The sequence below is a fragment of the Pomacea canaliculata genome, linkage group LG5, assembly GCF_003073045.1.
Source record: "Pomacea canaliculata isolate SZHN2017 linkage group LG5, ASM307304v1, whole genome shotgun sequence".
NCBI classification, from domain to species: domain Eukaryota; kingdom Metazoa; phylum Mollusca; class Gastropoda; order Architaenioglossa; family Ampullariidae; genus Pomacea; species Pomacea canaliculata.
This window is the reverse complement of record NC_037594.1, coordinates 25,963,787-25,976,154: the sequence shown is the minus strand read 5'-3', so window position 1 is coordinate 25,976,154 and position 12,368 is coordinate 25,963,787. Positions and strand designations below refer to the sequence as shown.

Sequence of the window (12,368 nt, the reverse complement as noted above, 5' to 3'; positions counted from 1 at the left end):
TAGTAGATGATCAATATTGACAACTATCTGGTGGATGTATATTATTGACTACCACAGTATTAGTCTCAGATTACTGTTTGTTTTACTGTTAGAAATGTATTGTTGTAGAGGTCGTCTTCTACAGCTGTAGAGAGCTGTGCGCCTGTGCTGCCTGCTGAATAGAAATTACAGAGCGAATAAGAAATGTGGAGGTGAACTGCTGACTGTTCGGTATTCAGCAGATCAATAGATCGATGCAGCAGCCAGGAAACGCTTGTCTCGAAGATGTTGAAACCTGAAAGAAAGAAAGAGAGACGAGACAAGTAAAGAATAACACTCACTACACCAAATACACGATCTTCGTTACGTTATGTTTGTCCGAATAAGAAAACGTGACGTATGCGATGTTGCAGCTGTCGTTCCGAAGACCTGTCGAGGGTCAACTTACGATGTTAACTCCCTGCAGTGCTTCAAAAAGATGCTAAAATAATAACGTCTCTACTTTCCTGTCGAGTGTTCACATCGTCTCGACTAAATGTTGGTGTTATTCTCCACTCTTCTCTCTCTCAACCAAATGTGCGTGTAATTCGTTATCATTAAGTAAATAACAAGATGACTCTCTCCATCTCTTGCTCGTGTTAATGACTGAGAGCTGTAGAAGGCTTCATCAAGACCTGTCTGACCCACCCCTTTAGGCTGTAGAGTGTTTGATGATTAATCTTTCCAGTTTCCAAAGTGCACGTTGAAGCTGAGGGATGGGAAATGTCAGACATACATGATAAATACAGTTGTATTTCTGGAGCAGATCATCCTGGTGTTTACTGCGATCTTGGATGGTCAATGGTGAGGGATCGAGTGTCACTCCAGAAACATTGGGTCTGAAACAAATTCTTTCATTTTTTAATTACCTCATCACAAAGGTTTCCTGTCCACACCCGGATGTAGGTCCTTGTAGCATGTACTACAGACAGTCAATGTTTGTGTGGTTGATTGTGTGGTTGAGAGAGTGTGTGTGTGTGTCTCTCGGTATGACCATTTGTGGCTGCAAGTGGCCGTCCTAACCGGACACATCGTAGAATATTTTCCTATAAGTATTCATATGAAAACCATCTGGCTTGACAAAGTTGAAACGTGTATAGACGTGTGAATGTTTGTACACAAACTTGTATTACTGGACTGCTGGCGGACGATTTTTTTCCAGTTAACTACTAAAACGAGGCTGGTGTATACAAAGCTTCCGGTTTAGTCACATTCGTTCGTTAGGTTCACCGAGACTAACAGCGGAGAACCTCGCAAGAGGCTAAGCGTTGGTCTCGGCAGACAGACAGCAGTCCACCTACACACATCCATGGTCTAACAATAGGCTCAAAGTACTATGATCAGTCAAGTGTGCCAGGTATTTTGGCCCTGAGCTGATGTCAGATATAAGATGACACGCACCAATGACGTTCTCTAACGCACGAATGAACAGGAAGATGACTTTTCTCTCTCTCTTTCGGAGGAGGGCTGGAGAAGGGTGAGGAAGGTATTAATCATGTGACTAATTTGTGATTAGCCCAGGTTCAATAAGACTATTGACTCTCCCAAGAGTGTGCACCAGAGCATCGTCTGCCAGAAGTGACACTAACTAGCATCGATTGTCACCACCGTCGTCAACGCAGAGTAAAAAAATAAAAAAATAAAATAAAAAATAAAAATAGAAATCAAAAGAAAAACAAAGTGAATGTGAGTGGCTCACTATGTCTAGGTCATGAGAAAGAAGCTGCCCAATCTTCACTGACAAATCAGTTCTTCCTGGACAGCTGCTTGAGCCAGGGGCACGTGTGCGAGGTTCAGTTCCCACATTTGCCGTGTGCGTGCCAGGCATCTACAGTTGGCCCACAAGCCCTCGGTGCACGCTCGCCATGCTCAGCATCAGCCGCAGCCAATCACGGAATGCGCGTGCTTCGTGTTGCGTGCCTCGTGCAGCAGCCAAACCCCATCGACCAGTTCCCTCCTTCCGAGCTAGGCGGGATATATTTTGTCCTCGCCCAAATATATAGTAAATATAAGATATAGCAATGTAAATACACAAAGTATAAAAATGTAGATTAGAGAGTAATATATAATAATGCAGATATACAGTGATGTAAATATAGATATGTAAGTTCATTTAAGGCAGACTCTTGACTATGGATGTAACAGAACTGTGTCAAGGTGATTCAGGTCAGTCAGGGTTAGCCAGGAGCAGAATTGTCTGTAGAACAGACCTGTCTACTACTACAGTGACGTCTGAACCCGGAGGCGAGCCGGTTCGATACCCGTGTAGTGCGGCGCACTTCCCCTATAGCTGTGTTGAAGAAATAGTTGACTCTATAGCTGGGTGGAGACAGCAAAGCAGAGGTAAAAGAGAGAGGAGGATACCGCCTTCACAGAAAGCTCTCCCCGAGAAAAGTGCGGTGTTGTCGAAATTATGGAACCACCTTTGCTTTTTTTTTTTTTTCCTCAAGAATTTGTCGGAGCAAATACCGATTGAGACTTCTTGCTTCGAAACTGTAGCTATGTGCAAAAACCTAGGGATCTTCGGTAGAGAAACTGCGATGCTTTGTACCCCAATAAGTGAAGGCGTACGGAGGCAGGCCTGACGAGAGGGGGGGACAGGGGGGTCTGGTGTACCCGGGCCCGCGGCTGTCAAGGAGGCCCGGCCTTGGTCAGTGGATTTTTTTTCTTCTTCTCCTTTTCTTTTTCTTTTAAAGAAAGGTCTAAGGACAGAACACCCAAGCATTACACATGCAGAAGTTGAGTTTGAGTGTAGATATTGAGATTCGAATTGTAAACATACATTATATACTAGGAAAATAATTTACGATTACAAGTACAAGGGGCCCGGAGAGGTCGTCTGTCCCGGGGCCCGGGCTGGCTCTCGGCGGCCCTGTACGGAGGAGCCAGACTTACAGAAACATTAAGCAAGGAAAAAGCTTGAGAGACTAGTGACCGGGTCAGAAGCAGATGCCAATCAAAAGACAGAGTGACAGTTCTTCTGACAACGGACCAAAAATTGCTGACAGCATCAACTTCAGTAGATGAGAAAATGACGCGATTTACTGATTAAAAAAAAAACAACTGAATGCTACAGAACACTTTCTTTATACAGAAGAAACATTTTGAGTGGTAATGTATGGGATAAGGAACCATGGGGGTAGGCAGGTCTGGGGCAGAATACGCCGCCATGTCTGACGGCGACACCTTGCACGAGCACGTGTTGGAAACAGGAAGACAGCATGTGTCGTGTTAGTCATCCTGTCATATGCTGCTGATGGTAGACATATATATATATCCCTTCTGTGTCTTGGATAAATTTGACTTCAGTACACTCATGTAGGTGCAAATCTTACAATTTGTGCTTCGGAACTCGATCTTTCTCTCTCTCTTTCTCCGGGATATGAATGATTGAATGATTGATTATTCCAGAGGGTTATCGATAGTTGAAGAAACTATTATCAAATTTAAGAAAATTCTATACTCGCCACCTAACCGACAATGACTGTCTGTGCTAGCTACATCAGTGAGGACTGCAGCAGCCCAACACGACCTACAGCCCTATGAGAGTTCCCCAGTCACACCGAGCCGCCATTTTGTCTGATAATCGAACGGCGACGGCCTTCGCTGGTGTTGGTGGTGGCGGTGGTAGTGGTGGTGGTCCGCCAGCGATGACAGCGTGCAGTGAGCATGCGCCAAACACACGCCACCTAGTCGATAACACAGCCAGGTCTGCTACACATGTCGCACACTACACGAACCGCGCATGCCCGGGACCCCACCACGTACCCCCTCCACGTACCCCCCTGCACGCGCACGCGCGGCGTTGGACCGTAAATGTCAGACTTACCAACAGGCATTATCTTGGAGTCTACAGACGCAGAATGTGGCTCGCAACAACAAACACGTGTCTGTAGCAACCTGATGGCCTGGCTATAAGGCGGAGAGAGAGAGAAAAGACTATTACCCTTGATACACTTCCTTTCTATCATTTACAATGCGCCATTTCTAGAAACGACCGTTGAACCACTCACACTGCATGTAACCGTGTGGTGGGGTCTGTGTGTGGTGACGTAGGGGTGGGTAGGGAGGATGGGGTACATGCACTGAGGAGTGAAATACGGGTGGAGGTGAATACTCAAACATCGGAGTTTCTGTACAAACACCGTGCATTGATCACGTGATATCGGGGTGTCGGGTGTGTGTGAATATTAGCACGTCACCAACAGTAAGGCGACAATCGCAGGCGTCTCGTGAATTATCGTCGTTATCTAGCGCGGTGCCAGGCTGAGTGCATGTGTGTGCACGAGTCACACTGTGGAGAAGGGCGGGAAAATAGGGTTCATGTTCAGTCGGGGTGCGACCCTCCGTGCGCTGCACGTGACGTGGGGGTTGGGGGAGGGGAGGAGCGTACAGCGATGATATCGCGCAGCCAGCCAGTCGATTGTGTGCGTGCACGCTAATCTAGCATGTACACCGATGTACACCGATCGAATAATCCTTAATTTGTAGGCTTGCTTGCAGTTACATGGTGTTCAGTTGTTCCAACACGCACTATGATATAAAGAAATAGAGATAATCTGTGTGCGTCTTGGTCTGTCTGTCGGTTCGTTTCACAGCTTGATAACACGTGCAGAGCTCGTATCAACTGATCTCCATTGTCTATGTGCGTGTGAGAAGAGATTGTGTCGGAGAATATGGGTGTGAGTGAGCAATTGCTTGTGTGTGTGTGTGAGAGAGAGAGAAAGATAGTGTGTATGTGTGTGTGTTGGTATGATCATGGCTGTATTCACATTCACTCGCAATGATCGCTACACTGCAATGTAATGTTTGTGTACTGTGTGCATTTCGTGTAGTGTGTGTGTTGTGTGGAGTGTGAAGACTACCCTCGCCACAAATCTACACCCCTTCCCCCCCGGGCGTGTCCCGACACACCTGATCGACTGCAGGTGAGTGAGATGGAGATTCGGGGGATGGAAAGGCAGTCCTTGAGAGGTGAAGGCAACGAGTATCTAAAGCCAACCTTTGGTGAACCTTATTGAGTTCAAGACGAAAATACATTCAGCAAATCGTCTAGTGTCTGGATGAGTGACTTCGATGCACACCTCTGACCTTACACGGGTCACGTAGCAGCTTTGCGGGGTCTTGTTGCTAAGTACGTGACCTGTGACCCTGTCCGCTTCACACACCTTCACAAGGGAGCGAGGGAGTGAGTGGTGAAGAAAGAGATATGAGCTGACTTGCAGCTTACTGAACCCCCGCCCCCCTTTCTTCCCCATCACTCCACCTGTCAGGCCGGGAGAACAGACTGCGCACAACAATGTTTTCGTAAAAACAGACGATGTAAAAAGATAAAAAGTCAGACTTCACCTCAGACGATTAAGCTGCAAACACACCACACACTGCATTGAAAAACACGCACACAAAATAGACTGCAAACTGCACGCACGGACACACACACACAGAGGTGACAACGATCACGTGATATTATGGCAAGTCAGTGATGCGGAAACAGCGAGAGCCTGGCCAGTGTTAGTACTCACCATCGTTTTGAATCACCCCCTGCCTCTTCCCCAACCCACCCACTACTTCATTACGAGTTTGTTTTCTTGTACTTGTTTACTGTTGGTATTTCATTCTTCGTCATGCCAAGCAACTTTTGTTTGCAGTCACCGATATAGACTTGTCTGCGGCTATTCTTCAGAAGGAGGTCCTCAGGGGTTAGGTGATATCTGATATACTATAGTGTGTTCTGTGCTGTATGGAGTATAGACTGCACCCTGAGCTCTGACCCCATGTTACCCTGTCTTCTGTGCTTATTCGATGGTGAGTAGACTATACAGTGAGCTCTGTTTGACCCCATGTTACCCTGTGTTCTGTACTTACTCTATGGGGAGTAGACTGTACACTGAGCTGTTTGACCTCGTTTGCTCTGTATTTACAAGTCTAGCCTGTACAGCAGGCTCTGTTTTATTTAGTTACACATCCGGCTTAGCTTACAGTCAGACCTACCGACATCCTCATACAGTCTTAAAGTATAAAGCGCAATGTTTATAGCACAATGACCTCTTGTTTTGTGGACAGCCAACAGCGCCTGTGTTTACTTGTTTTTGTCAAAATAGATTGAGTCCTAGTTGCGATCCTGTCATGACATCTTCATGAGAGATAATTACCTTTGTTAGCTTTCATTTCCTTGTTCCTCCTTCTTCCGTCACCAGCGTTTCATGGTCGGGCATTATGTCATGCTTAGCCAAGGGAGGCAAATGAGGGGATTACTTATATTGTATATATTATGTACTACAAGCTGTTACAGCTACCTGTCAGCAACTCGTTTAGATAATCCTCTAATTTTTCCTTTTATTTTAAAACTCTTAATGAGACAATGAGCTTATGACGGGGGTGTGGGGGGGATGTTGGTCTCATCCTTTTTGTCATCGTGTTCTTTCTGACCGAAAAGTGTGCCCTCCTAATAAAAAGTAGAAAATAAACATAGTTTATATTGTGTGGTGGTAATATTGTCTACTTCACAAGCACCAACTGACAGCAGTATGGCTGTCTCGCTCCTGTCTCAGCCCTGAGCTTTGAAACCTGTCAAGTATGACAAGAAAGTGCTGGAGAGACCAGAGGAGAGAAGCCTCTAGGATTTTATTTTCAGCCTGTAAATGTCGTGTCCTTCATGTCGCCAGTAGCCGTCTGAGGTAAAGAACCATAGTGCTTGTTGCCGGTGACAGTAAAATTTACTTTGTGTGGGGCGAACTCTGCTCACGCTGACACCATTGGGACTATAGCTACTGTCTAGAATGTACTCTCCTCTTTCTTCTATACACACCTCCTCCCCCTTGTAAGTCCTCCTGCAATGAGCGGGTGGAAGGTCGGACATTTCGGGATGCGTAGCGCGGATGCGTTGAGGTGTGACCGCAATCTTGCTACCTGTGCCATGCCTGTGCACAGAACGAACAAAATACATATAACACAAAAATGAACTCAGTATCACAATGACAATGACCAACTTTGGTAATCTCAGGGGCAGTTCTACTCAGGAAGTGTGCTCAGATACAAAAATAAACAAAAGAAGTGGTAGTTACAGGATAAAACTGTGGATAAGGTGTGCATCATAGAACACTTTAAAAATGCAATCATACATCTAGACCATTCTTGAGACTCACCTACTTAATAATAAACGCATGATTTAAATAGTATATACTCATGCTCGTAAAGGTGTGCTCTAAGCGGTTGAAACAAGAACGAGACATAGACAGTACAGGAAGGACAGAACAACAATATAGATGACTAACAAAAGGTGACTAATATAGAAAACGCAACACTGGGGTATCACGAACTGGGGTATCGTGATTCTGCAAAGACGACGTGTAGGGAAGTAGCCAACAGACCAAAAAAAAAAAAAAAGGATGGGATCTGAAGATAGACTAGTATTGTGTGGACTGCTGTTAGGAGTAATGTGTAAGGAAGAGTTGTATTTTTAGTACACATTTAAACGATTCCACTGTAGGTAGGTGGCGGACATGGAAAGAGAGAGAGAGTTCCATTGTTTCGATGCACAGTAACTAAAAATCTTGTGACCATATGTTGTTGTTCTGGTGACAACAGGAAGAGTAAGGACACGATCATCAGACGAGGAGTGTAGCTGTCTCACGGTGAGTAAGGAACAAGAAAATCAGAGAAATAATGAGAGCATGAGCCAGCAAAGACATTAAAACACAGCACGGACAGTCTGTACTGGATGCGAGAACGGATGGGTAGTCAGTGCAGATAACGAAAGAGAGGGGTGGCATGGTCCTGTTTCCTTCTGAAGCAACGACCTTTAACCTTATGTTTAATCAGCGTTAGTCGCTTTCTATTCAATAAACCAGTTTTTCTTTGTTGTTGCCGCTGCTGGCTCACCTGAATTGTGTACACCTGACTAAGGTTCTTTTGCTGAAGTGAATGAAATATATATATATGAGTGTAGTTTTTTTTTTTTTGTTTTTTTTTTTTGACAAAGTAGAGTGTCAGCGGAAATAAATATATAAAGTTCTGGAAATATCCTGATTTTTTTTTTTAACATGCTTATTCATACATTAGTTGTGGTGGTGATGATTACGACAACGACGAGGTTGTTGTTGTTGCTGTTGATGATGATCTATTTTCTCTTCATTTTAATCTGATAAGTTTCTCTGTATAGTCGTGGTATGTAGAATGGTTGTGAGTACTGTCTAGCACCAATCCCAGTGCAGATGGCAATACTCACGAGCGGGTCATTGCGCCTCACTGCGCACGTGCGGTGACTCACGCTCCATGGCGGCTTCCTCAAGACCGAGTCTTTCCCTCCGCTGGCCAGAGAGGCAGACTACCGGGCAACTCACAAGAACGTGAGGAATCGAGATGGCAGCAGACGGAGGGCCTGTTTTCAGATAGAAACGAATTGACTGTTTCGACATTTGTTGTTTTGTTCTCCTGTGATGGCAATGACCTTGCCACCGGCGAATAACATCCACTACAAAGCAAGATGTGACTGGCAAGCCGTCCTCAAAGGACTTGCGAAAGCCTCTAAATGTCACAGAATCATAGACATATGTCAAAATACAAATAAGTATCTAGTTTAATGTAGCTAACGTTTGCTCTGGGACTTTGCCTTCAATAACCCTGTTTATTGCGATCAGACATGCCTGATACGTTTTTTGAGCGAATAAATATTAATATCTACTGTTTATTGTAAGATATGAGGATGTGGGACGCTTGCTGTGTCATGCAGTGGGTGCCATGAAGCCAAAACAAATAGCGATGACACTTCACTTTCTACAGCACTGAACATCTATAGAATTTGAGATAAGATCGCAAGATGTGCAATATGTCCAAATACTCTCGTCATCGTCAGACAGGCTCAATAATTTCAGTCTGTATCGTCCAAATTATAAGTAATGATTCATTGCGTGTGCACCGTTCATGTGTAAAGAGGAAGAAATGAGAGCAAATTCGCTCTTGCTTTTGAAGGACACCATATTGCGAACAACGGTTCTGTGGTAGCCATGGTGCCGCACTGAAGCAGTGATAACTCTTTGGGTCGACACTGCAATCGATCGCCATTAAAGGCGTCGTTATGACCTTTGACATTCGTGAGATCTGTCGTCATAATGGCACGTGCCTTTGTCCAGTTACTCAACTAAGCGCCTCGTCACCAGCTCTGGTCGCACACGCCACGAATTTGCAGAAGCACATGGAGGCTCACCCTGGCGACACTATCAGCCGCCTTTGCCTGGATACAGCGAGATAGCGCAGTTTACAACCGTCGATCTTATTGCTGCAGCATTACGGTTGCACGTACTGAGCCTGTATAAAAGCAGATTTAACAAAAACGGAATGGAAGATCAGACGAGTGACGGCGTGGGCTTGTGAGGGACAAATAAACTCTCACAGGTCCATAACATGGCAGTGCTGTTACAAATGAAGACTCGCACCGGTCGCCTGAGGGGAACAAAGGCAAGGTTTGTGCAGACTCGGACACAACTGAATGCTACGCGACTAGCAGAGCTCAGCTTTGAAGACATGACGATCGCAAACCAGGCTACCTCGTGACCCCCAGACAGACCTCTGGCTGGACATTGAAGTCAGCATTAGAATCAATCCTGACACTCACGTCTGTCCGTCCGTCCGTCCGTCTGTCTGTCTGATTCAACCCGAGTCTACTATTTGATTTCAATTAGTGTGTGATGGGCATAAATCTTGATAATTCAAAGGAATTCCTTGGAGCCCAGTCATTTGTCTCTCTGTCTTTTTGAGAGAGAGAGAGAGAAAATTTCGTTGTCTAGAGCATAAAAATGTAATTCTTAAATACCTGCAAATCCATGATGCAAAGACATGTCACTCTGTCATTTATTTCTGTAATTGCTTTCCATATAATGCAGCAAACCTAACAAAGTAGAAGATTCACAAACTCAAATAATTGAAAATGTAATGAAATGTATTCAATGGATTTGTATGAGTGCGTGAGCCAGGCACTCAGGGAATAAAGACAACTGCTTGCTGTCTTTGACCTGACCTCTTTTGACCTCTGTGCACCGGAAGATAACAAAGAACCGAGGACAGTCCGTACATGCACACAGCCAATCACACTTGTCCAGACTCCGAGACATTCAAGACTGCCCAAGGCACACAAAGGGAACTCGGCGCATATCTGACCACCAATATGACACCATCTTCAAAGCTGGAACAAAGGTTCTTTGTGCAGCGTTCACTGGACCAGTGTTCTGAACGCTGGCATCGCACGCGCTCTAGTCGGGGGCTCTCGACACCGTGTGTTGAGAACGCATATCTCCAAAAAAAAAACATTGTGCTACAGCTTTAAGAATTTAAAAATTAAAAACAATTAAAAATTCAGAGAGATTTTGAAAATATGAAGCTAGAGAAACACAATAATAGATAATACATACTAGAGGAGAATCTAAAGAGAGACTAAGTTTTAGATAATAGAAAACAGTACGAGCAGTAGGAATTAGAACTAAGCAGTAAAAACAACAACAAATGAAAGTTTAAGAGAAACAAATATAACTTGTAACTAAAAGAAATCTGTGGATACGGAAAAGCAAAGACGTTGCAGAAGAAAGAAGAAAAATCGCTGGAGAATAAAGCAACAGCCTGCCAAGGGCAGCCTCGTTTCCACATGTCAAAGACATAGTCAGACATGTCCTCTACAAGGTGTGTTCACATAGTCAAATACATGCTTCGTCAGGTGTGTTTACATAGATAAACCTCATTCTGCACGACTGGAAACTTTGTCACAGATCCTTTGATATTCAGCTGACATCACGCGCCCACTGTCATGTGATGCATAGGGTCACCCACAACAGAACCATGCCAGCAGTCGACCCACAATGCATCTCGAGACGGAATGTTGAGCGTGCTATCAGTCCACTCCAGGTCGTACGCGTGTTTTGTGGACCGTCACCCTAGACCTGAAAACATAGGTAACAAAGGTATCAGAGAAGCCATTGTCACACATAATCCAGTGAATGTGGCCGTCTCTACTCCTGCTATAATAAAATGGGGGTCACAAAAGAGTGAGCCTAGGGAAGGGGGCGAGAGAGTGAGACATGGGGGACAGGGTGGAAGGACGGAGAGAAAGAGATTTGCAGATTCGTGTCCCTTCAACGGCTCGTATTGCAAGACTCCCCTCCCCCCTACATTCCCCCGCCCGTTATTGTTTGTCACTTATTCCGCCTTTTGAGCTCCCACGCATGCCGAGCGGTTTGGGTTGCTAATGGCGACCGATAGGTTAAGGGTGATGCGTATTTAAGTTTCGCAGCATCGTTCAGCAGTCAAAAAGAAGCACGAAATGTCGACTGATTCGCAACGGGCTACCTAGGAGATATCTTAGAATGACACATACGAGTGACAGTGACTCACTGCAAGTCAACACAAGCATAAACATTTTTAATGAGAGGTCTAAATACCTACAGATATGACAGATGTCGGCAATGCGGGGTCCTCACGATGAGAGATGTCAGCGATGACAAACAGATGGACCATATGATGGCAAATGTCTACACTGACATGGATCCACAACGATGACGAATGTCAGCGATGACTAGCAGATGGATCCTAATGATGACAGATGCGTGCAGCCTGCCAGTCATATCTACACCACCTGCTTGTCGTCAATTGATTTTAACAGTTCACTCACAACAAACTTGTTGGCCTAATTTGACCTACAAAATACGCAGCGCAGGTGTCGCTGAGAGGCAACGCAGCAAGAAGGAAAAAAAATGTAGTGGGGGGTATATCCACTGCTGGGCAATGATGTACAAATTCCGGAATTCTTTTTAACCTACTGACTACAATATATAGCGCGTGAAATGGTCATTTCTCAGGTGTGCGGGACATTTTTAATTTTCCCTTGTCTTTGATCAGTGGCTTCGCGTCACGTGTCTAAGCACGTCTCACACACGCGTGAAGTGTATAAAGACCATATTTCAGCTTGGCGTGACGTCTCCCATGCTGCAAATATAAACCTGGCGGGAAACGCTCAAAGTTTCTATTTTAACCGTCCGCCTTTGCCAGAATCTGGGACAAGGTTAGGAGTTAGTGAGCGAAGGATCTAGAAGAGGTTAGAAAAAAAAAAAAACTGTTCGAAAGGGGTGGGTGGGGGTGGGGATTGAGAGGAGCTGGGGGCTGAGAGGAGAAGCCAGAATCTGGTGCTTAGTACACTCTGTTTCCGAGTAGGATGTTGCCGATTCGAAGTTCGTCAGAGGTTGTATTGGAGACTCCCCCTCCCTCCCACTCTCCCTCTCTTTCCGCCCACCAGATAACCTGATGCCGAGCTATCAAGGGAGATAAAAGGCGGGCAGGTAAGAGTTGGATGATGATGATGTATTAGT

General features: G+C 45.1%; 1 long non-coding RNA gene across 1 annotated transcript; it reads right to left on the bottom strand.

Moving 5' to 3' along the window:
* Window positions 1–9,853: 9,853 nt before the first annotated feature.
* LOC112564003 lies at window positions 9,854–11,723 on the bottom strand. Its single transcript, XR_003099142.1, has 2 exons — window positions 11,449–11,723; window positions 9,854–10,946 (listed from the first exon to the last, which is right to left on the bottom strand). It is a non-coding gene; the product is annotated as an uncharacterized LOC112564003 (long non-coding RNA).
* Between the last annotated feature and the right edge of the window lie 645 nt (window positions 11,724–12,368).